This window comes from Pristiophorus japonicus, chromosome 2, assembly GCF_044704955.1.
Source record: "Pristiophorus japonicus isolate sPriJap1 chromosome 2, sPriJap1.hap1, whole genome shotgun sequence".
NCBI lineage: Eukaryota > Metazoa > Chordata > Chondrichthyes > Pristiophoridae > Pristiophorus > Pristiophorus japonicus.
In genome coordinates, this window is record NC_091978.1 from 141,031,477 (window position 1) to 141,057,280 (window position 25,804).

The following is a 25,804-nucleotide window of genomic DNA, read 5'->3' on the forward strand; positions in this document are numbered from 1 at the left end:
TATTTGTTTTACAACAAAGTGATTGACATATAACAAAGAGAAGAGCATCTATCGGGCAACAAGTAACTAAACATGAAGAAAACTATCTACCAGCCTCTGAAAGCATTCTGCCCTTTGTTTGTGGTAGTAGATTGTGACCTATGCTCAAATAGTTCTGGTTGACTGCATTGAGTGTTATGGGAGAAAGATTTTGGAATGGTCACCGAAGAAAAAAGGTCTTTCCAGCCAAAACCACAAAGATGACACAAAGGTCACTGTGGAGGAACCTTGAGAAAAATTAAATAGAAAATATACACACAGATTGAATTTGTTAATTTCAACAACAGAATATCCAAGACAAAAGAGAGAAAAGTTTTACCCTTGCAGAATACATTTTAATACCATAATCAAGCTATCAAACAAAAATAAAAACAATGGCCCCAAAATTCCAGGGTTCCTGCTCCACTGCAAGAACTATAGTGGAGGGGGACCACTGGCTCTGCAGGATATCAATCTTGTCCCAAATCAAGGGGACAGGGTCATTTAAACACTAGGGAGGGTAGCCTGCGACTATGGAGGCACTGAGGAGGCATCCAATCTTATGGAGGGAGCTAAAGACCCTAACAGGCTGAAGTTAAAAAGAAAAAAAATCCTGAAATAATGTTGGCCATTCTTAGGGAATTAGTTTCCTCTATCCATTGATTTAGCGTTCTTAAAACCCAGTTCAGAATCTATACCTGGTCTGAGCAGATGGACCTATCGGAGGGTGTGTTCATTGGAATTACCAGGGCAGGCTGGGAATGCTTCCAAAGTCTCGCCCAGACGTACAGGGAATGGACAAATGTCTCGCCTGCAGCATATCCCCGGAAAATAATTTAGGCTGTAGGTTGTGTAGAGTGGAATCATCGCAGATCCATGTTATGCCCCAAATTTCAGCCTACCCAGAAATGATCCAATACGTTGCACTTCCCCAACACCATGAATTTTGATATTTATAAAAGTTGTACCTGCTATAGATAAAGGTTGATTTTCTGAATGCACACTCGCAGAACAAAATCATACGGCTGAAAGTGCATATAGGGAAATCACAGGCATGCTCATGATTTTCCATCCATTAAATTTAATGGAGAGAAAATCATGGGGAGTTGCAAGTGATTTCCCAATGTGCACTCTCAATGGGCAATGATATTTGTGATGAAAAAGACAGATAAGTAAAAGAGCAATGCATTTATGTAGCACCTTACCAATGGATTATTTTGAAGTTCCTTTGATATCTATTTGAGCAGGCAGAGGGGGAGGAGAGAGAGCGAGGTGCCAATCAGAAGGCTTGGAGCCCGAGGAGCGAGGTGCCTTCTGCACTGAAGCCTGCAATGGGGGGAGGAAGAGAGAGAAGGGGAGAAGTCACAAGACTTCAATTAATAAAGCGGGGGGTTAGGAGAAGAGAGAAGTCACAAGACTCCAATTAGTAAAGGGGGTGGAGAAGAGAGAAGTCACATGACTCCAATTAGTAAAGGGGGTGGAGAAGAGAGAAGTCACATGACTCCAATTAGTTGGGGGTGGGGAAGAGAGGAGAAGTCACAAGACTCCAATTAGTTAAGGGGGGAGGGGGAAGAGACTCCAATTAGTTAAGGGGGGAGGGGGAGAGGGTAAGAGGACAAGTGACAAGTGACAAGACCTTGGGTGTGGTCCATCCATGCAGACCTTGGGGACAGAGAGAACTGCAAACCTGTCCTGCCTGCCGTTTTGAGCTTCTTTCAAAGGTTAAATTTAAGGATGGGGGCAATACTGACACTGCTATACCTTTACAGGTTAGATGCAGGAAGAATGTTCCTGATGTTGGGGAAGACCAGAACCAGGGGTCAGTCTAAGTATAAGGGGTAAGCCAGTTAGGACTGAGATGAGGAGAAACTTCCTCACTCAGAGAATTGTGAACCTGTGGAATTCTCTACCACAGAAAGTTGTTGAGGCCAGTTCGTTAAGATATATTCAAAAGGAAGTTAGATGTGGCCCTTACGGCTAAAGGGATCAAGGGGTATGGAGAGAAAGCAGGAATGGGGTACTGAAGTTGCATGATCAGCCATGATCATATTGAATGCTGGTGCAGGCTCAAAAGGCCAAATGGCCTACTCCTGCACCTATTTTCTATGTTTCTGCGTGCCTTCTGCATCATGGTGTTATGTAGGAGACAATTGATTCGACTTCATCGCATCAGGAACATCAGAGTCCATAGGGTGCTGGGCAGAAGGCCGTCCCCACCTCGGGTATCGAGACAGGCGGACAGGCGTTCGTACCTCCACCTGAGTGATGCAGACTGTGTCAGACGGCTGTGTTTCCGCAAAGAAGTTGTGAGATCTGAGAGTTGGTCAAAGCAGACCTGCAACTTCGAAGCATCACAAGGACTGCTTTGTCAGTTAAATGAAGGTTACAGCTGCACTTTCATTCTATGACTCTGGATCGTTTCAAGCTACAATTGGGGATGCGTGCGCCATCTCTCAACATGCAACATATGTCTCCATTCGCCAGGTCACGGCTGCACTGTATGCACAGAGGAATGACTTCATAAAGTTCCCCATGACTGCTCAAGCAATCCCTGACAGAGCTGTGAGCTTCTCCAGAATTGCTGGCTTCCCAAAGGTACAGGACTGCATTGATTGTACCCACATCGTCTTGCGAGCACCTTTAGAGGATTCCGCGATGTACGGGAACAGAAAAGGCTTCCACTCCATTAATGTGTAGCTCGTGTGTGACAACATGCATCATATCATGTCAGTCGATGCAAGATACCCTGACAGCATCCAAGATGCGTTCATCCTACGCAAGAGCGTTATATCTGCCATGTTTCAGCAGCAGCCAGAACGGCAGAGCTGGCTACTGGGAGACAAAGGGTACAGCCTCGCCAACTGACTCATAACGCCCCTCCTCGTAACCCGGATGGAAGCTCACCGTCAATACAACATGTCGCACACTGCGACGTGCAGCATCATAGAGACGACCATTGGCATATTCAAACAGCGTTTCGATGTCTGGACCATTCCAGAGGCTACTTGCTGTACTCGTCTGAGATTTTTGGTCAGTTCACTGTTGTGTGCTGCATGCTGCATAACTTAGCCATCATGAGACAGCAGCACCTGGTAGTTGAACATAAGAACATAAGAAATAGGAACAGGAGTAGATCATATGGCCCCTCGAGCCTGCTCCGCCATTCAATAAGATCAGGGCTGATCTGATCATGGACTCAGCTCCACTTCCATGCCCGCTCTCCATAACCCTTTATCCCCTTATCATTTAAGTAACTGTCTATTTCTGTCTTAAATTTATTCAATGTCCCAGCTTCTATAGCTCTGAGGCAGCGAATTCCAGAGATTTACAGCCCTCTGAGAGAAGAAACTGCTCCTCATCTCAGTTTTAAATGGGCAGCCCCTTATTCTAAGATCATGCCCTCTAGTTCTAGTCTCCCCCATCAGTGGAAACATCTTCTATGCATCCACCTTGTCAAGCCTCCTCATAATCTTATACGTTTCGATAAGATCACCTCTCATTCTTCTGAATTCCAATGAGTAGAGGCCCAAGCTACTCAACCTTTCCTCGTAAGTCAACCCCCTCATCTTCTGAATCAACCTAGTGAACCTTCTCTGAACTGCCTCCAAAGAAAGTATATCCTTTCGTAAATATGGAAACCAAAACTGCACGCAGTATTCCAGGTGTGGCCTCACCAATATCTTATACGGGCAGGCCGTGACTAATGGGATGCCACAGGGCTCAGTGCTGGAACCCCAGCTATTTACAATATACATCAAGGAATTGAATGTAATATCTCCAAGTCTGCAGATGACACTAAGCCGGGTGGCAGTGTGAGCTGTGAGGAGGATGTCAAGAGGCTGAAGGGTGACTTGGACAGGTAAGGTGAGTAGGCAACTGCATGGCAGATGCAGTATAATGTGGATAAATGTGAGGTTATCCACTTTGGTGGCAAAAACACGAAGGCAGAATATTATCTGAATGGCGGCAGATTAGAAAAAGGGGAGGTGCAACAAGACTTGGGTGTCATGGTACATTAGTCATTGAAAGTTGGCATGCAGGTACAGCAGGTGGTGAAGAAGGCAAATGGCATGTTGGCCTTCATAGCTAGGGGATTTGAGTATAGGAGCAGGGAGGTCTTACTGCAGTTGTACAGGGCTGGGTGAGGCCTCAGCTGGAATATTGTGTTCAGTTTTGGTCTCCTAATCTGAGGAAGGACATTCTTGCTATTGAGGGAGTGCAGCGAAGATTCACCAGACTGATTCCCAGGATGGCAGGACTGACATATGAGGAGAGACTGAATCGACTGGGCCTGTATTCACTGGAGTTTAGAAGAATGAGAGGCGATCTCATAGAAACATATAAAATTCTGACGGGACTGCAGGAAGAATGTTCCCGATGTTGATGAAGTCCAGAACTTGGGGTCACAGTTGAAGGATAAGGGGTAAGCCATTTAGAACCGAGACGAGGAGAAACTTCCTCACTCAGAGAGTTGTGAACCTGTGGAATTCTCTACCGCAGAGAGTTGTTAATGCCAGTTCGATCGATACATTCAAGAAGGAGTTAGATATAGCCCTTATGGCTAAAGGAATCAAGGGGTATGGAGAGAAAGCAGGAAAGGGGTACTGAGGTGAATGATCAGATCTTATTGAATGGTGGTGCAGGCTCGCTGGGCCGAATGGCCTACTCCTGCACCTATTTTCCATGTTTCTATATAGCTGTAGCAAGACTTCCCTGCTTTTATACTCCATCCCCTTTGCAATAAAGGCCAAGATACCATTGGCCTTCCTGATCACCTGCTGTACCTGCATACTATCCTTTTGTGTTTCATGCACAAGTACCCCCAGGTCCAGCTGTACTGCGGCACTTTGCAATCTTTCCCCATTTAAATAATAACTTGCTCTTTGATTTTTTTCTGCCAAAGTGCATGACCTCACACTCTCCAACATTATACTCCATCTGCCAAATTTTTGCCCACTCACTTACCCTGTCTTTTTGTTCTTTTGCAGATTTTTTGTGTCCTCCTAACACATTGCTTTTCCTCCCATCTTTGTATCGTCAGCATTACACTACATTACACTCAGTCCCTTCTTCCAAGTCATTAATATTGATTGTAAATAGTTGGGGTCCCAGCACTGATCCCTGCGGCACCTCACTAGTTACTCATTGCCAACTAGAGAATGAACCAATTATCCCGACTCTCTGTTCTGTGTTAATTAGCCAATCCTCTATCCATGCTAATATATTACCACAACCCCGTGAACTTTTATCTTGTACAGTAATCTTTTATGTGGCACCTTGTCAAATGCCTTCTGGAAGTCCAAATACACTACATCCACTGGTTCCCCTTTATCCACCCTGTTCGATACATCCTCTAAGAACTCCAGCAAATTTGTCAAACATGACTTCCTGTTCATAAATCCATGCTGACTATGCCTGACCCAATTTTGCTTTTCCAAATGTCCTGCTATTGCTTCTTTAATAACGGACTCCAACATTCTCCCAACCACAGATGTTAGGCTAACTGGTCTATAGTTTCCTGCTTTTTGTCTGCCTCCTTTTTTAAATAAGGGCGTTACATTTACAGTTCTCCAATCTGCTGGGACTGCCCCAGAATCCAGGGAATTTTGGTAAATTACAACCAATGCATCCACAATCCCTGCCGCTACTTCTCCTAAGACCCTAGAAAGCAAGCCATCAGGTCCAGGGGATTTATCTGCCTTTAGTCCCATTATCTTACTGAGTACCACCTCCTTAGTGATTGTGATTGTGTTTGTGTTAATTTTCTCCCCCCCCCCTATAGCCTCTTGACTATCCACTGTCGAAATATTGTTCGTGTCCTCTACCCTAAAGACTGATACAAAATATTTGTTCAGAGTTTGTGTCACCTCCATGTTCCTCATTACTAATTCCCTGATCTCGTCCACTAAGGGACCAACATTTACTTTAGCCACTCTTTTCCTTTTTATATACCTGTAGAAACTCTTGCGATCTGTTTTTATATTTTGTGCTAGTTTACTTTCTTAGTAATTTTTTTTGTTGTTCTTTGCTGGCTTTTAAAAGCTTCCCAGTCTTCTGTCTCATCTGCGGTGAGAGTGGCTGATGATAATGAGATGGAAGATGCAGGCGACGAGCAGGAGGAGGAGGAGGAGGACGATGAGTATGAGGAAGCCATGCAAGTGCCTGAGGCCGGAGTACGACGGCAGAGGAGGGTGGGCCATCATGCCCCTTTAACGATTGCTCGAGCCTTGCGCCAGCAACTCATCCATGAACGCTTTACTGATGCCTGAGGGCTCAGCGACAACTATTCCACATGAACATGTTTATTGTTTGGACTGTTCCGTAATGTTGTGTTGTGTTAATGGAACATGATTCAGTTTAAATGTAAAATATATTTTATTCAAAAGTTTACAATGTACTTAACTTAACTTTAATAAAATTATTCTTGTATCAAACTTTACTTTACGATCACTCTTTAAGATCACTTAAAAACTTGTAAATTTACGTAACGTATAAAAAACTTTTATTTTGAGAACAGTCACAACAGTAATAATAACAACCACAGCAGCAAAGAAAGGCTACACCCATCTCTCATTCCCCCTTATTCTAAGACTGCCCGCTGCGCTTGGTCATGGACACTCCACCACCCATGCCTGCATATTCCATTATTGCAGCAACTAACTCCAACATGCGGTCCCTTACGCGCCCTGACAGTGTTTCAACGCGACCTGTAACATTCCCTCCCTCATGTTGAGCAAAACTGTCTGAACTACCTGCAATATTCCCTCCTTCATGGTCAGTGACGTGGTTTGCACTACCTCTGACATTCCCTCCCTCATGGCCACTATTCCCTCACTGATGGTCCCGGATATCGTTCTCATTTCTTGTGTCATTGCTGTTACTTCTCCAGACAGTCCCGCTACCTCATCACTCACCCCCCACAGATGGCTTCCAGGAGTAATCGGGTAAGGTCAATGCTCTCCGCACTCAATGAACCACATCTGTTAGATCCTGCACCTCAGGATAGCGTGGTCAAGCTCTTCTTCCCCTCCTCCCCACTGGCACCCGCAGCCTGGGACGGTGGGGCCCTAGGTGTGCCTCGCTGCACCACACCACTGGGACCCACAACCTCGGAAGGCAAGAAGCCATGGAATGTCCCACCAACACTCAAATCAGTAGTCATGGAAGGGGCTGTCACCTTCATGAGTGGCACCTCCTATAAAGTCAGTACAACAGTGGGAGCTACATCCAGTTCTATCCCCTCCCCCTTCGCCCCATGTTGGTCTGGTGGGTTGGATTGGAAGATCTTCTCCTCTTCAGGCTCGTCCACATCTGAATCTTCTTCTGCATTGTCAGGGTTGGTCTTACATTCTACAAAAGATAACAGAACAGTCAAATGGTTAGCAGTAGAGGAGGGGGTAGGGTGGGTGGCATGAGTAGGCTCACACATCGCAGGCCAGGCAGCAGGCTGATTTAAAGGACATGATGAATTTGCAGGACTTACCCTCTCCCTCAAGTGTCAGCCCAGCTTGTGCAATACTGATTGCTTTTTTCCAGGCAGGACCCATCAAAGCAGTGACCCTCTCTTCCAAGGGTGTCAGATTTGCCGGCCCTCCTCCTGTTCTTTTGCTTTTATTATATGCCACCTTCCTTTGCAAAGATGAAAATGCAACTTTTTAGAGAGGGTGTCTTTCTGCTGGGTGGGACATACAGATGGTTTCCATATTTACGAAAGGATATACTTGCTTTGGAGGCAGTTCAAAGAAGGTTCACGAGGTTGATTCCGGGCATGAGGAGGTTGATTTATGAGGAAAGGTTGAGTAAGTTGGGCTCTACTCATTGGAATTCAGAAGAATGAGAGGTGATCTTATCGAAACGTACAAGATTATGAGGGGGCTTGACAAGGTATTGCAGAGAGGATGTTTCTACTGATGGGGGAGACTAGAACTAGAGGGCATGATCGTAGAATAAGGGGCTGCCCATTTAAAACAGAGATGAGGAGAAATTTCTTCCCCCAGAAGGTTGTAAATCTGTGGAATTCGCTGCCTCAGAGAGCTGTAGAAGCTGGGACATTGAATAAATTTAAGACAGAAATAGACAGTTTCTTAAACGATAAGGGGTTATGGGAAGCGAGCAGGGAAGTGGAGCTGAGTCCAGTAATCTTCTGCAACTTGGTTCCAGCATTTCTTCATTTCTTTGGGTGGAACTTTTATGTGACCTCTGCTGGTGTCCAGCTCCTGCCATCTGTTCTCACTCACAGTAACTCGTGCCTCCACTTCTTCCTGTAAGGAATTCTTGGTCCTTGCACCAAGCTGCAACTTGTATTGCTCCAGCTGCGATTTTTCCAATACTCTCACACAGCACTCTTTCTCACACACACAACTGGCTCTTAAAAAATGGACAATTGCCAAATTCGAGCTGTACTGAGCATGCGCGTCCATTGGAACGACGTCAAAAACTTGTTTTTTTCCGCGTATGCGCAGAAGGTGCGGCATTGTTTTTTGGCGTAGACAGCAGGTTTCACCCCCGAGGCGAATGGACATGCTGCGCGGCGCCAAATTCGAATTATATATTGGGGAAACATTGGCAAATTATTTTTGGCCTAGAAAAATGGGCGTAACTCTGGCAATACGGCAGAAAACAGGCTTGGGGAAAATTGAGCCCAAGGTCTCTCAACTTCATTTTACATATCCACCTGAGGTTTGGTACATGTATGATCACATGTCAGTCACAAAGTGCTAAAAACAGGTGTATAGTTTGGTAGCTCTACAAGCAGAAAGTATCAACTCGCTTCACAACAGATTTTTTTAATGACATTACTGCTGAAATAGATCTTGAATTAACCAATTTATTAGCACAGTGCAATTTTTAATAAATTTATAGTTGTATTTCATTCAAAGACATTGTGGATAATTTTGACTTTGGGTGATGGTGTAAAACACGTGGTATCAATTCAGCCGCCTGTTATACATCTCTCCGAATTTTCATTTCCACCTACTGGCTTCATTATCATGAAGTTGACAATAAGAGAATAAATTATTATTCATGTCCATTTACTTGGACTGACATTTTATCAACCAGTTTTGTCAACAAATCTCAAAATATTGAGCAATTCTATTAAACACAAAGAAAACCTGAAACCAATGTCTGCCTCAGATGTAACTAAATTCCATGATTTATTTACACCAAATAAATACAAAAAAAACCTTTTGCAGGTAGAAATTTGAATGATTAGCTTAACAAGATTTCAGATTAGTTGACATATGTCAATTAATTCTCCAAGCTTAATGGTTAAATAATGAACACGCTATCTCCTTCCATCAAATGATCTGGTTAACTAGTGTCAACAGTAAATCAGTTGCTACATAATGTAAATAAGGTCATTGCAAATAGGTTTGATTAGCTAAACCAAGTTATCAACATGAGTGCAGCAAGAAAATTCTATAGACTGAACTGAGCTATGAGGACTGAGTTTCGGGAAAGGGTGTTTTATTGAACTATAACATACTAACTGAAAGAGATAATTCTACACCTCTTTCACTCCTTGTGAAAATATGTAAACAAGCAGCAACACCGTCACCTTTTTACAATTAAAAAAATAGCTTTTTGTTTAAATTGGTGAAATCTCGATAATGCCACAGATGCAAACTTCATCATATGTAGGTGTGTGTGACAGTAATGCTGTTAGCGATTGCTAACTGGTTCTAAATATTTACAAATACAGTAGTTTGGAATTTTGCTTATTTTTGGGAAGTCAGAACATAATTTATATAGAGCATAATTTAAATAAAGATTAACATTTAGAATCTAAAACAGGGCGGATTGCAGAGTCTGCATAGGGAGTGGATTTGAATGATTTAATGACTTTTACTCATTTCACTTTCGTTAGCACATCCGTTATGATGACAGAATTATAGAATTGAACTGCTTTGCAACAGGTAAACGATTGGCAGAGCACGTGAACCAGTTTTTTATTAAACATGTTTTGATGAATAAATGTAAACAAACTGGGGTTATTGAACTTGGACTATGATCTTAGAATAGATGACATGAATATAAAATTTAAGCTTCAGGCAAGATTTGAGTTCAGCAATTTTCTTTGCCCTCAAAGTTCCAGATATGCAAGCAATATGAATATCAGGTTAGACAGTTACTAGTCAGGAAATGGTGTTAGGTAAATTGAAGGGACTGAAGGCCGATAAATCCCCAGGGCCTGATAGGCTGCATCCCAGAGTACTTAAGGAAGTGGCCCTAGAAATAGTAGATGCATTGGTGGTCCTTTTCCAACATTCCATGGACTCTGGTTCAGTTCTTATGGATTGGAGGGTAGCTAATGTATCACCACTTTTTAAAAAAGGAGGGAGAGAAAACTGGGAATTATAGACCTGTTAGCCTGACATCGGTGGTGGGGAAAATGCTGGAATCAATTATTAAAGATGTAATAGCAGCGCATTTGGAAAGCAGTGACAGGATCGGTTCAAGTCAGCATGGATTTATGAAAGGGAATCATGTTTCACAAATCTTCTAGAATTTTTTGAAGATGTAACTAGTAGAGTGGACAAGGGAGAACCAGTGGATGTGGTATATTTGGACTTTCGAAAGGCTTTTGACAAGGTCCCACACAAGAGATTAGTGTGCAAAATTAAGGCACATGGTATTGGGGGTAATGTATTGACGTGGATAGAGAACTGGTTGGCAGACAGGAAGCAAAGAGTGGGAATAAACAGGTCCTTTTCAGAATGGCAGGCAGTGACTAGTGGGGTGGCGCAGGGTTCAGTGCTGGGACCCTAGCTATTTACAATATACATTAATGAGTTACACGAAGGAATTGAATGTAATATCTCCAAGTTTGCAGATGACACTAAGCTGCGTGGCAGTACGAGCTGCGAGGAGGATGCTAGGAGGCTGCAGGGGGATTTGGACAGGTTAGGTGGATGGGCAAATGCATGGCAGATGCAGTGTAATGTGGATAAATATCAGGTTATCCATTTTAGTGGCAAAAACAGGAACATAATAAGAATTAGGAACAGGAGTAGGCCATCTAGCCCCTTGAGCCTGCTCTGCCATTCAAAAAGATCATGGCTGATCTGGCCGTGGACTCAGCTCCACTTACCCGCCCGCTCCCCATAACCCTTAATTCCCTTATTGGTTAAAAATCTATCTATCTGTGATTTGAATACATTCAATGAACTAGCCTCAACTGCTTCCTTGGGCAGAGAATTCCACAGATTCACAACCTTCTGGGAAAAGAAATTCCTTCTCAACTCGGTTTTAAATTGGTTCCCCCGTATTTTGAGGCTGTGCCCCCTAGTTCTAGTCTCCCCGACTAGTGGAAACAACCTCTCTGCCTCTATCTTGTCTATCCCTTTCATTATTTTAAATGTTTCGATAAGATCACCCCTCATCCTTTCTGAACTCCAACGAGTAAAGACCTAGTCTACTCAATCTATCATTATAAAGGTAACCCCCTCATCTCCGGATCAGCCTAGTGAATCATTTCTGTACCCCCTTCAAGGCTAGTATATCCTTCCTTAAGTAAGGTGACCAAAACTGCACGCAGTACTCCAGGTGCGGCCTCACCAATACCCTGTACAGTTGCAGCAGGACCTCCCTGCTTTTGTATTCCATCCCTCTCGCAATGAAGGCCAACATTCCATTCGCCTTCCTGATTACCTGGTGCACCTGCAAACTAACTTTTTGGGATTCATGCACAAGGACCCCGTCCGGACGGAATTCCTCATCGGCGCCAAACCCCGGAACCTCCCTCAGGGGCCGGCGCCTCACAACTTGAGCCGCCTCGGGGAAATCCCCTCCGTGCCTTTCAGTTCCGCGCGGAGGGGTTTCCTGTACGGGCTGCTCCTGCACACCCTCAACTTTGCCATCCTCGCCGGCCATCCGGACACGCCATGGCGTACCATCTTGCCGTCCGGAGGAGGCGGGGGTCCCCGATGGAGGGCACTCTACGCAGGGGTCCTCCCACTATTCATCGGGGACTTGGCCTGGAGGGTGGTGCACGGAGCAGTGCCGTGCAACAAATTTTTAAGCCGGTTCACGGACTCCCAGGCCGCCTGCAATTTCTGCGGTCTGGAAGAGTCCGTGTTCCATGTTTTTATGGAATGCACGAGGTTGCAGCCCCTGTTTTATTATTTGAAGGGGCTGCTCCTGAAATTCTGGCTGCACTTCAGTCCCACTCTCCTGATCTTTGGGCACCCTGTGCGGAGGGGAGCGGGTAGGTCCGAAGGCCTCCTCGTAGGACTGCTCCTGGGCACGGCCAAGGGTGCCATCAGCCGGTCCAGGCAGCGGGCGGTCGAGGGGGTCGTTCAACCTGACTGCCTGCCTCTCTTCCGCTCTTACATCCGGTCCAGGGTGTCCTTGGAGATGGAGCACGCGGTGTCCACCGGTACGCTCGCGGCCTTCCGCGAGAGGTGGGCACCGGAGGGACTGGAGTGCATCATCACGCCCGGCAACCAAATTTGAATTTGATTTTACGTTTTTAAGTTTAATTTTATTTTAATTGCCGGTGCTTTTAGTGTCCCCCTTCCCTTTTATAGGGGGCACTGGGGAAAATTGTGATTTTAGTGCCCCAAAAAAAAAACCAAAAAAAGAAAAACACAAAAAAAAAGAAAAAAAAAGGGGGAAAAAAAAAGGGCCTTGTAAATGTCTGGAGTGTCACCCAGGTCGGGTGGCACCGTTTATGTTTTATGTTTTTGCAGGTGAACTCCAAAAAGAATTTCATGCACAAGGACCCCCAGGTCCTTCTGCACTGCAGCATGTTTTAATTTCTCTCCATTCAAATAATATTCCCTTTTACTGTTTTTTTTCCCCAAGGTGGATGACCTCACATTTTCGGATATTGTATTCCATCTGCCAAACCTTAGCCCATTCGCTTAACCTATCTAAATCTCTTTGCAGCCTCTCTGTGTCCTCTACACAACCCCGCTTTCCCACTAATCTTTGTGTCATCTGCAAATTTTGTTACACTACACTCTGTCCCCTCTTCCAGTTCATCTATGTATACTGTAAACAGTGGTGGTCCTTGCACCGATCCCTGTGGCACACCACTAACCACTGATTTCCAACCCGAAAAGGACCCAATTATCCCGACTCTCTGCTTTCTGTTCGCCAGCCAATTCTCGATCCATACTAATACATTTCCTCTGACTCCGCATACCTTTATCTTCTGCAGTAACCTTTTGTGTGGCACCTTATCGAATGCCTTTTGGAAATCTAAATACACCACATCCATTGGTACACCTCTATCCACCATGCTCGTTATATCCTCAAAGAATTCCAGTAAATTAGTTAAACATGATTTCTCCTTCATGAATCCAGGTTGTGTCTGCTTGATTGCACTATTCCTATCTAGATGTCCTGCTATTTCTTCCTTAATGATAGCTTCAAGCATTTTCCCCACTACAGAGGTTAAACTAACCGGCCTATAGTTACCTGCCTTTTGTCTGCCCCCTTTTTTAAACAGAGGCGTTACATTAGCTGCTTTCCAATCCGCTGGTACCTCCCCAGAGTCCAGAGAATTTTGGTAGATTATAACGAATGCATCTGCTATCATTTCCGCCATCTCTTTTAATACCCTTGGATGCATTTCATCCAGACCAGGGGACTTGTCTACCTTGAGTCCCATTAGCCTATCCAGCACTACTTCCCTAGTGATAGTGATTGTCTCAAGGTCCTCCCTTCCCACATTCCCGTGACCAGCAATTTTTGGCATGGTTTTTGTGTCTTCCACTGTGAAGACCAAAGCAAAATAATTGTTTAAGGTCTCAGCCATTTCCACATTTCCCATTATTAAATCCCCTTTCTCATCTTCTAAGGGACCAACATTTACTTTAGTCACTCTCTTCCGTTTTATATATCGGTAAAAGCTTTTACTATCTGTTTTTATGTTTTGCGCAAGTTTACTTTCGTAATCTATCTTTCCTTTCTTTATTGCTTTCTTAGTCATTCTTTGCTGTCGTCTAAAATTTTCCCAATCTTCTAGTTTCCCACTAACCTTAGTAATTTGATACTCTCCTTTATTTCCTTGGTCATCCACGGCTGGTTATCCCTTCTCTTACCACCCTTCTTTTTCATGATTATTGATTATTATCTGAATGGTGACAGATTAGTAAAAGGGGAGGTGCAACGAGACCTGGGTGTCATGGTACATCAGTCATTGAAGGTAGGCATGCAGGTAGAGTAGGCAGTAAAGAAAGCAAATGGCATGCTGGCCTTCATAGCGAGGGGATTTGAGTATAGGAGCAGGGAGGTTTTACTGCAGTGTACAGGGCCTTGGTGAGACCACATCTTGAATATTGTGTGCAGTTTTGGTCTCCTAATCTGAGGAAGGACATTCTTGCTGTTGAGAGAGTGCAGCGAGTGTTCCTCCAGACTGATTCCTGGGATGGCAGGACTGACACATGAAGAAAGACTGGATAGACTAGGCTTATATTCACTGGAATTTAAAAGAATAAGAGGGGATCTCATAGAAACATATAAAATTCTGACAGGATTGGACAGGTTAGATGCAGGAAGAATGTTCCTGCTGTTGGGGAAGTCCAGAACCAGGGGTCACAGTCTAAGGATAAGGGGTAAGCCATTTAGGACTGAGATGAGGAGAAACTTCTTCACTCAAGAGAGTTGTGAACCTGTGGAATTCTCTACCACAGAAAGTTGTTGAAGCTAGTTTGTTGGATATATTCAAAAGATAGTTGGATGTGGCCCTTGTGGCTAAAGGGATCAAGGGGTATGGAGAGAAAGCAGGAATGGGGTACTGAAGTTGCAAGATCAGCCATGATCATATTGAATGGTGGTGCAGGCTCGAAGGGCCGAATGGCCTACTCCTGCACCTACTTTCTATGTTTCTATGTAAAATGTAGTTGAAATGGAAAGTGAAAATAAAGGTAATCAATGCCACGTGGAACATGATTTCCAGAGCTCCTTGTAAATTTCAAATGTCATACCAAAGGTGCTAGCCAGTAAAAGAGATAAACAGTGGGATATGAGGTTTGATACATGCTCTGAAGTTTCATATCATCAGTGAAGCAGGGAAAGTAAATGGATTAAATTACTTGGAGATTAAATGGATTCAACAGAGTTTATAATGGACCATATTGTCCTTAATCTGTGGAAGGAATAGATTTTCATATTCTATGCTTTACATTTCTTATTCATAAAATGGACTACTTCTATTTGCATTGCATCTTAAAATTGCAGTAGCATAAAAAGAGAGGAAGTTGGTGACAAAAGACAAACTGGGAACCATTCCGGGGAGGAACTTTAGTAGCTATGCCTTTTGCTGTTGGATAGAAGCACTGACCATACTCAACCAGCTCTGTTGGGCGGGCCACACTGTTCACATGCCTGACACAAGACTCCCAAAGCAAGCGCTCTACTCGGAACTCCTACACAGCAAGCGAGCCCGAGGTGGGCAGAGGAAATGTTTCAAGGACACCTTCAAAGCCTCCTTGATAAAATGCAACATCCCCACTGACACCTGGGATCCCTGGCCAAAGACCGTCCTAAGTGCAGGAAGATCATCCAGGAGGGCGCTGAGCACCTCGAGTCTCGTCGCCGACAGCATGCAGAAAGCAAGCGATGGCAGCGGAAGGAGCGTGCGGCAAACCAGATTCCCCACCCACCCTTTCCTTCAACGACTGTCTGTCCCACCTGTGACAGAGACTGTAATTCCCGTATTGGACTGTTCAGTCACCTAAGAACTCACTTTTAGAGTGGAAGCAAATCTTCCTTGATTTCGAGGGACTGCCTATGATGATGATGAGGGTTGGACTTCAATGAACATGTGAAAGATTTTGAAATATTCAGTACAGTAAGTTCACTGATCCCGTGTTCATAGTCAGGAGCTGCTCTTGAAGGGAACATCGGTTTGAGAATTATCGCTATTGTGTTGTAATCACATCTCTGACCAGCATTCCCTTTTGTGTACGGCTCCCTTTTGAGAACCCAAGATTGGCAAGTTTAGCCTTGTATGGAAGGCTTTCAAAGCACATTAAGCTTATGAAATTAAAGGCAAATTAGTCGATTGAGAATTCATTTGACAATGGAAAACACAACATAATTTTAAACGGAAAACAAATTTGGCTACAGACAACCAGTGGATGTAGGCAGAGTAGATCGAGAGAAACTGTTCCCACTGGTAGATGGGTCGAGAACCAGAGGACACAGATTTAAGGTGATTGGCAAAAGAACCAAAGGTGACATGAGGAAAAGCTTTTATGCGCAGTGAATGGTTAGGATCTGGAATGCACTGCCTGAAAGGGTGGTGGAGGCTGACTCAATTGTGGCTTTCAAAAAGGAATTGGATAAGTACCTGAGGAAAATAAATTGTAGGGCAATGGGGAAAGGGCGGGGGAGCAGGACTAGCTTGACGTGCTCTTGCAGTGCCAGCATGGGCTCATCGGGCTGAATGGCCTCCTTCTGTGCTGTAACCAGTCTATGATTATTGTGGACTACCAAAGCCTCTACCCTCCATAAACTTCAGCTTGTCCAATACTCACTTCCATATTTTTCATTGGATATATTCAAGAGGGAGTTAGATATGGCCCTTGCGGCTAAAGGGATCAAGGGGTATGGAGAGAAAGCAGGAAAAGGGTACTGAGGTGAATGATCAGCCATGATATTATCGAATGGTGGTGCAGGCTCGAAGGGCCGAATGGCCCACTCCTGCACCTATTTTCTATGTTTCTATGTTTTCATGAGACCCACTTCCTGCTCCCTCGACCCTATTCCCATCAAACTGCTGACTACCCATCTTCCTTTTCTGGCTCCCATGTTAGCTGACATTGTTAATGGTTCTCTCTCCTCAGGTACTGTCCATCTCTCCCTCAAATCTGCTATCATCATCCCTCTCCTTGACCCCTCCACACTTGTAAACTACCGCCCCATTTCCAACTTCTGTTTCCTCTCCAAGGTCCTTGAACGTGTTGTCGCCTCCCAAAACCATGCCCATCTTTCCCGCAACTCCATGTTTGAATCCCTCCAATCAGGTTTCCGCCCCTGCCACAGTACCAAAACAGCTCTCATCAAAGTCACAAATGACATCCTTTGTGACTGTGACAAAGGTAAACTATCCCATCTCGGCTTCTTGACATGTCTGCAGCGTTTGACATGGTGGCCACTCCATCCTCCTCCAACACCTCTCCACTGTCGTCCAGCTGGGTGGGACTGCACTTGCCTGGTTCCGTTCTTATCTATCTAATAGTAGCCACAGAATCACCTGCAATGGTTTCTCTTCCCACTACCGCATCATTACCTCTGGTGTCCCCCAAGGATCTATCCTTGGCCCCCTTCTATTTCTCAACTACATGCTGCCCCTTGGCGACATCATCTGAAAACACAGCGTCAGTTTCCACATGTACGTTGATGACACCTAGCACTACCTCACCACCACTGCTCTCAACCCCTCCACGGTCTCCAAATTGTCAGACTGCTTGTCCGACAATCAGTTCTGGATAAGCAGAAATGTTCTCCAATTAAATATTGGAAAAAACTAAGCATTTATTTTCAATCCCCACCATTAACTCCGTTCCCACTATTAACTCTGTTCCTTAGCCACTGACTCCATCTCTCTCCCGAATATCTGTCTGAGGCTGAACCACACTGTCCGCAACCTTGGTGTCCTATTTAACCCTGATATGAGCTTCTGACCGCATATTTGCGGCATAACTAAAACCGCCTATTTCCACCTCCATAATATCGCCCGTATCCACCCTTGCCTCAACTCATCGACTGCTGAAACCCTCATCCATGCCTTTGTTACCTCTAGACTTGACTATTCCAACGCACTCCTAGCTGGTCTCCCACGTTCTACCCTACGTAAACTTGATGTCATCCAAAACTCGACAGCCCGTGTCCTAACTCGTACTAAGTCCCATTCACCCATCACCCCTTTGCTCGCTGACCTACATTGGCTCCCGGTTAAGCAACATCTCGATGTCAAAATTCTCATCCTCATTTACAAATCCCCCAGTGGCCTCGCCCCTCTCTAATCTCCTCCAGTCCCACAACCACCCCCACTCTGAGATATCTGCGCTCCTCTAATTCTGCCCTCGTGATCATTTGGTGGCTATGTCTTCTGTTTCCTAGGCCCTAAGCTCTGAAATTCCCTGCCTAAACCTCTCTATCTCTTCAAGATGCACCTTAAAACTTACTGCTTTGACCAAGCTTTTGGTGGTCTGCCCTAATTTCTCCTTATTTGGCTTGGTGTCCAATTTTTTGTTTTATAATACTCCTGTGAAGTGCCTTGGCTGTCTTACTATGTTAAAGGGGCTATATAAATACAAGTTGTTGTTACTCTGCTGCACTAAATCCTGCTCACCCAATCTTCAATGGCCTATCTTAAACCTTCAACAGCTCCATGTCCCCCAGTGATCAAGCTTAAAATTCTCATCTTTAATTACCTCCATGATCTCGCCACAGCTTATCTTTACAATTCCCTCCAGTCCTATATACCCCACCCCAACGATCTGTTCCTCTATGGCTTTTTGCATATGCTTCCCTTTGCCCCACCATTCACAGCAGAGCTTCAGCTGCAAGGGTCAAGTCTTTCAATCACTCTGATTCCCTCTCCTTCAAAAACCTTCTCAAAACCCATCTCTTGGACCAAGCTTTTGGTCACCCCTTCTAATTTCTCCTTTCCTGGTCAGTTTTCTGTGCACATATCTGTGAAGCATTTTGGGAAGTTTCTTTACAAAGCAAAATTGTTGATATGGAAATTAGTACTTTTTGAGTACCGTAAAATTTATTGTTAATGCAAAGCTATGTGGATAGGTGTCCAGTATTCAGGAGACTGATGGATTGATTTAAAGAGACCTGGATCAATCAACTAACCTTGATAATTAGCCAGCAAATCTTTAGAAATGTGTTTATTTTTTCTGTTCCAGTGCACATTCTGTGACTGATGGAGAATTCATAATGTTCACTGTATAATTACTCAGATCTCACAAATACAATTTTGAGTTGAGGCTCTTCATTTTCACTTCAGAGTTGGGTTGGGTGCATGCGGGTCGTGTAGCGGGTCGGAAATGCGATGTGTAGATCAGCCTGCTCCTCAGTGCAACTTTAACATAATGACCCCAGTTAAGCCAGCCATGCGCATTTCCCAGCCCTATTAAAGGGTGACGTCTGATGATGTTGTTGATGACTCATTTCCAGTGTCCATATTTAAAGTAGCCTTGCACACAAGTCATTTGAAGTAAAGGAGTGTGTAAGCATCATTGTAAAGGTTGGATTTATTTTGTGAACATAAAAACATGAATACCATGAAAAACGGGCTGCACCCCGGTTTACAGATAAGAACATAAGAAATAGGAACAGGAGGCCATATGGCCCCTCGAGCCTGCTCCGCCATTCAATAAGATCATGGCTGATCTGATCATGGACTCAGCTCCACTTCCCTGCCCGCTCCCCAAAACTCCTTATCCGCTTATGCCTCACTGCATATTCTGGTGGAGGCAGTATGAGCACTCAGGGGGTCCCTCTTCCCAGCAGATGGGTGCGTGACCTCCCCAAGAGACAAAAAGGACCTGGCTCAAAATAGCGGGGCTGGTCAGCAGCAGGGAGGTTTTAAGGAGGGACATGGATCCAGTGCAGGAAAAGATTCAATGATATGATGAGGTCAGTAAAGACGAGTGTCAAGCCACCCTCATCTTCATCCTGATGCTCATGTCACCACATCGCCATCACTCTGTCTTCCCAAGCCGACTCCTTCACATCATTCCTCACACCAATATACCTTCCAGGTCCACCCATCCCTCTCTCTCTACGTACATACTTACACCCCCATCTGATTAACCACCCATCAAAATCACTCTCAGCCTAAAGCAAGATGGTCATTGCCTGGCACTGTGTAGCACAAATGTTACTTGGCACTTTTCAGCCCAAGCCTGAATGTCGTCCAGGTCTTGCTGCAAGCGGGCATGGACTGCTTCATTTTGTGAGGAGTTGCGAATGGAACTGAACACTGTGCAATCATCAGCAAACATCCCCACTTCTGAACTTATGATGGAGGGAAGGTCATTGATGAAGCAGCTGAAGATGGTTGGGCCTAGGACACTGCCCTGAAGAACTCCTAGGGCTGGGATGACTGAACAACAACCACAACCATCTTCCTTTGTGCCAATGGAGAGTTTTCCCCCCCAATTCCCATTGATTTCAATTTTACTCGGGCTCCTTGATGCCACACTCGGTCAAATGCTGCCTTGATGTCAAGGGCAGTCACTCTCATCTCACCTCCGGTATTCAGCTCTTTTGTCCATGTATGAACCAAGACAGTAATGAGGCCTGGAGCCGACTGGTTCTGGCGGAACCCAAACTGAGCAGGTTCTTGGTAAGTGCCGCTTGATAGCACTGTCGATGACACCTTCCATCACTTTGCTGATGATTGAGAGAAGACTGATGGGGCGGTAATTGGCCGGATTAGATTTTAGCTGCTTTTTGTGGACAGTACATGGGCAGTTTTCCACATGATCAGGTAGATGCCAGTGTTGTAGCTGTACTGGAGCAGCTTGGCTAGAGGCATGGCTAGTTCTGGAGCACAAGTCTTCAGCATGACAGCGGGATGTTGTCGGGGCCCATAGCCTTTGCTGTATCAAGTTCATGGCACCGTAGCTGGCTCTGCTGCACAGGAAGGCAGGAAAAAGAGTGGGAGAGCGATAGTGATAGGTGATTCAATTGTAAGGGGAATAGATAGGCATTTCTGCGGCCGCAACCGAGACTCCAGGATGGTATGTTGCCTTCCTGGTGCAAGGGTCAAGGATGTCTCGGAGCGGGTGCAGGATATTCTGAAAAGGGAGAGTGAACAGCCAGTTGTCGTGGTGCACACTGGTACCAACGATATAGCTAAAAAAATGGATGAGGTCCTACGAGACGAATTTAAGGAGCTAGGAGCTAAATTAAAAAGTAGGACCGCAAAAGTAGTAATCTCGGGATTGCTACCAATGCCACGTGCTAGTCAGAGTAGGAATCGCAGGATAGCTCAGATGAATACGTGGCTTGAGCAGTGGTGCAGCAGGGAGGGATTCAAATTCCTGGGGCATTGGAATCGGTTCTGGGGGAGGTGGGACCAGTACAAACCGGACCGTCTGCACCTGGGCAGGACCAGAACCAATGTCCTAGGGGGAGTGTTTGCGAGTGCTGTTGGGGAGGAGTTAAACTAAAGTGGTAGGGGGATGGGAACCAATGCAGGAAGACAGAGGGAAACAAAATGGAGACAGAAGCAAAAGACAGAAAGGAGATGAGTAAAAGAGGAGGGCAGAGAAACCCAAGGCAAAAAACAAAAAGGGCCACTGTACAGCAAAATTCTAAAGGGTCAAAGTGTAATAAAAAGGCAAGCATGAAAGCTCAGTGCCTCAATGCAAGAAGTATTCGGAACCCTGGAGAGGGCTCTGAGCTAGTTATAGAGTGGGTGAGAGCTCAGATGAACAGAATCCCAAGAAAGAATGCAAAAGGCAGGAGGCAACAGAGCAGAGTAGCACTGGGGTAAGTGTAAACCACAAGGTGATAGGAAGAGACAATATGTATGAATATAAAGGGGATGCAGGAGGGGTCAAAACTAAAAATCATGGTTTAAAAACTAGTATTAAAACACTTTACCTAAACGCACGCAGCATTCGAAATAAAGTAAATGAGTTGACGGCACAAATCATTACAAATGGGTATGATTTGGTGGCCATTACAGAAACGTGGTTGCAAGGTGGCCAAGACGGGGAATTAAACATACAGGAGTATCTGACAATTCGGAAAGATACACAAGAAGGGAAAGGAGGTGGGGTAGCTCTGTTAATAAAGGATGATATCAGGGCAGTTGTGAGAGACGATATTTGCTCTAATGAACAAAATGTTGAATCATTGTGGGTGGAGATTAGAGATAGTAAAGGGAAAAAGTCACTGGTGGGCATAGTTTATAGGCACCCAAATAATAACTTCACGGTGGGGCGGACAATAATCAAGGGTATAATGGAGGCATGTGAAAAAGGAACGGCAGTAATCATGGGGGATTTTAACCTACATATCGATTGGTCAAATCAAATCGCACAGGGTAGCCTTGAGGAGGAATTCATAGAATGCATACAGGATTGTTTCTTAGAACAGTATGTTACAGAACCTTCAAGGGAGCAAGCTATCTTAGATCTGGTCCTGTGTAATGAGACAGGAATAATAAACGATCTCCTAGTAAAAGATCCTCTCGGAATGAGTGATCACAGTATGGTTGAATTTGTAATACAGATTGAGGGTGAGGAAGCAGTGTCTCAAACGAGCGTACTATGCTTAAACAAAGGGGCTTATAGTGGGATGAAGGCAGAGTTGGCTAAAGTAGACTGGAAACACAGACTAAATAGTGGCACAATTGAGGAACAGTAGAGGACTTTTAAGGAGCTCTTTGATAGTGCTCAACAAAAATATATTCCAGTGAAAAAGAAGGGCGGTAAGAGAAGGGATAACCAGCCGTGGATAACCAAGGAAATAAAGGAGAGTATCAAATTAAAAACCAATGCGTATAAGGTGGCCAAGGTTAGTGGGAAACTAGAAGATTGGGAAAATTTTAAACGACAGCAAAGAATGACTAAGAAAGCAATAAAGAAAGGAAAGATAGATTACGAAAGTAAACTTGCGCAAAACATAAAAACAGATAGTAAAAGCTTTTACCGATATAGAAAACGGAAAAGCGTGACTAAAGTAAATGTTGTCCCTTCGAAGATGAGAAGGGGGATTTAATAATGGGAAATGTGGAAATGGCTGAGACCTTAAACAATTATTTTGCTTCGGTCTTCACAGTGGAAGACACAAAAACCATGCCAAAAATTGCTGGTCACAGGAATGTGGGAAGGGAGGACCTTGAGATAATCACTATCACTAGGGGGGTAGTGCTGGACAGGCTAATGGGACTCAAGGTAGACAAGTACCTGGTCCTGATGAAATGCATCCCAGGGTATTGAAAGAGAGGGCAGAAGTTATAGCAGATGCATTCGTTATAATCTATCAAAATTCTCTGGACTCTGGGGAGGTACCAGCGGATTGGAAAGCAGCTAATGTAACGCCTCTGTTTAAAAAAGGGGCCAGACAAAAGGCAGGTAACTATAGGCCGGTTAGTTTAACCTCTGTAGTGGGGAAAATGCTTGAAGCTATCATTAAGGAAGAAATAGCGGGACATCTAGATAGGAATAGTGCAATCAAGCAGACGCAACCTGGATTCATGAAGGGGAAATCATGTTTAACTAATTTACTGGAATTCTTTGAGGATATAACGAGCATGGTGGATAGAGGTGTACCGATGGATGTGGTGTATTTAGATTTCCAAAAGGCATTCGATAAGGTGCCACACAAAAGGTTACTGCAGAAGATAAACGTATGTGGAGTCAGAGAAAATGTATTAGCATGGATCGAGAATTGGCTGGCTAACAGAAAGCAGAGAGTCGGGATAAATGGGTCCTTTTCGAGTTGGAAATCGGTGGTTAGTGGTGTGCCACAGGGATCGGTGCTGGGACCACAACTGTTTACAATATACATAGATGACCTGGAAGAGGGGACAGAGTGTAGTGTAACAAAATTTGCAGATGAGAAAGATTAGTGGGAAAGCGGGTTGTGTAGAGGACACAGAGAGGCTGCAAAGAGATTTAGATAGGTTAAGCGAATGGGCTAAGGTTTGGCAGATGGAATATAATGTCGGAAAATGTGAGGTCATCCACCTTGGAATTGAATGGGGAGAAATTACAACATGCTGCGGTGCAGAGGGATCTAGGGGTCCTTGTGCATGAATCCCAAAAAGTTGGTTTGCAGGTGCAGCAGGTAATCAGGAAGACGAATGGAATGTTGGCCTTCATTGCGAGAGGGATGGAGTACAAAAGCAGGGAGGTCCTGCTGCAACTGTACAGGGTACTGGTGAGGCCGCACCTGGAGTACTGTGTGTAGTTTTGGTCACCTTACTTAAGGAAGGATATACTAGATTTGGAGGGGGTACAGAGACGATTCACTAGGTTGATTCCGGAGATGAGGGGGTTACCTTATGATGATAGATTGAGTAGACTGGGTCTTTACTCATTGGAGTTCAGAAGGATGAGGGGTGATCTTATAGAAACATTTAAAATAATGAAAGGGATAGACAAGATAGAGGCAGAGAGGTTGTTTCCACTGGTCGAGGAGACTAGAACTCGGGGGCACAACCTCAAAATACGGGGGATCCAATTTAAAACCGAGTTGAGAAGGAATTTCTTCTCCCAGAGGGTTGTGAATCTGTGGAATTCTCTGCCCAAGGAAGCAGTTGAGGCTAGCTCATTGAATGTATTCAAATCACAGATTGATAGATTTTTAACCAATAAGGGAATGAAGGGTTACGGGGAGCGGGCGGGTAAGTGGAGCTGAGTCCACGGCCAGATCAGCCATGATCTTGTTGAATGGTGGAGCAGGCTCGAGGGGCTAGATGGTCTACTCCTGTTCCTAATTCTTATGTTCTTATGTATAAGTCCTGCTATAACTGTACAGGGTATTGGTGAGGCCGTACCTAGAGTACTGCGTATAGTTTTGATCTCCTTATTTAAGAAGGGATATACTTGCATTGGAGGCTGTTCAGAGAAGGTTCACTCGGTTGATTCCTGAGATGAAGGGCTTGACTGATGAAGAAAGGTTGAGCAGGTTGAGCCTGTACTCATTGGAGTTCAGAAGAATGAGAGGTGATCTTATTGAAACATATAAGGTGATGAGGGGGCTCGACAAGGTAGTTGCAGAAAGGGTGTTTCCATTCATGGGGGAATCTAGAATTAGGCGGCTAAAGGGATCAAGGGGTATGGAGAGAAAGCAGGAAAGGGGTACTGAGGTTGAATGATCAGCCATGATATTATTGAATGGTGGTGCAGGCACAAAGGGCCAAATGGCCTACTCCTGCACCTAATTTCAATGGGCCCAAGTTTCCACGGCGCCTAAAAGAAAAAATCGCGATTCTGGAGCGTTCTGCAGCTCCTTGTCTGCCTGGCGCGGCGCCCAGGGGGGCGGAGCCTACACTCGTGCCGATTTTGTAAGTGGGAGGGGGCGGGTACTATTTAAATTAGTTTTTTTCCTGCCGGCAACGCTGCGCGTGAGCATTGGAGCGTTCGCGCATGCTCAGTGTGAAAAAAACATTGGCACTCGGCCATTTTTGTAGTTTTTTGTAGCTGTTTAATTTTTGAACATTTTTTTAATAAAAGCACATTGCCATCAGCACATCTTACTGCAGCCTTCTCACTGTCTCCTCCCCCCCTCCCCCCGCGGGAAGAACGGGCACCTCCTCTCCCCCCCGTGGGAAAGAACGGGCGCCTCCTCTCCCCTCCCCCCCCCGCGGGCAGAACGGGTGCCTCCCCCCACCCCACGGGAAAGAACGGGCGCCTCCTCTCCCCCCCCCCCCCCCGCGGGCAGAACGGGCGCCTCCCCCCCCCCCCCGCAGGAAAGAACGGACGCCTCAGGCTGACTGTAGAATTCTCCGTGCCTGAAGCACTTTCACACAGGTAGGAAGATGGTTTATTTAATCTTTTCTTTGCTTATAAATGTTTATTCAGGTTGGATTTATTTGTATAATATTTGTAGAAGTATAAATAAGGATTTATTGTAGAATTTAATGAGTTCCCTTCCCCCCCCCACCTCGTTCTGGACGCCTAATTTGTAACCTGCGCCTGATTTTTTAATGTGTAGAACAGATTTTTTCAGTTCTACAAAAATCTTCACTTGCTCCATTCTACTTTAGTTTGGAGTACTGTGGAAACTTTGAAATCAGGCTTTAGTGGCCGGACACGCCCCATTTTGAAGAAAAAAATCTGTTCCAAAGTAG

General features: G+C 44.9%; 1 protein-coding gene across 2 annotated transcripts in view; it reads right to left on the minus strand.

The window, feature by feature from the left end:
* The window catches only part of micu3a (mitochondrial calcium uptake family, member 3a), a 341,423-nt gene that overhangs the window by 167,714 nt on the left and 147,905 nt on the right, over positions 1-25,804 (minus strand). The window lies entirely within an intron of this gene.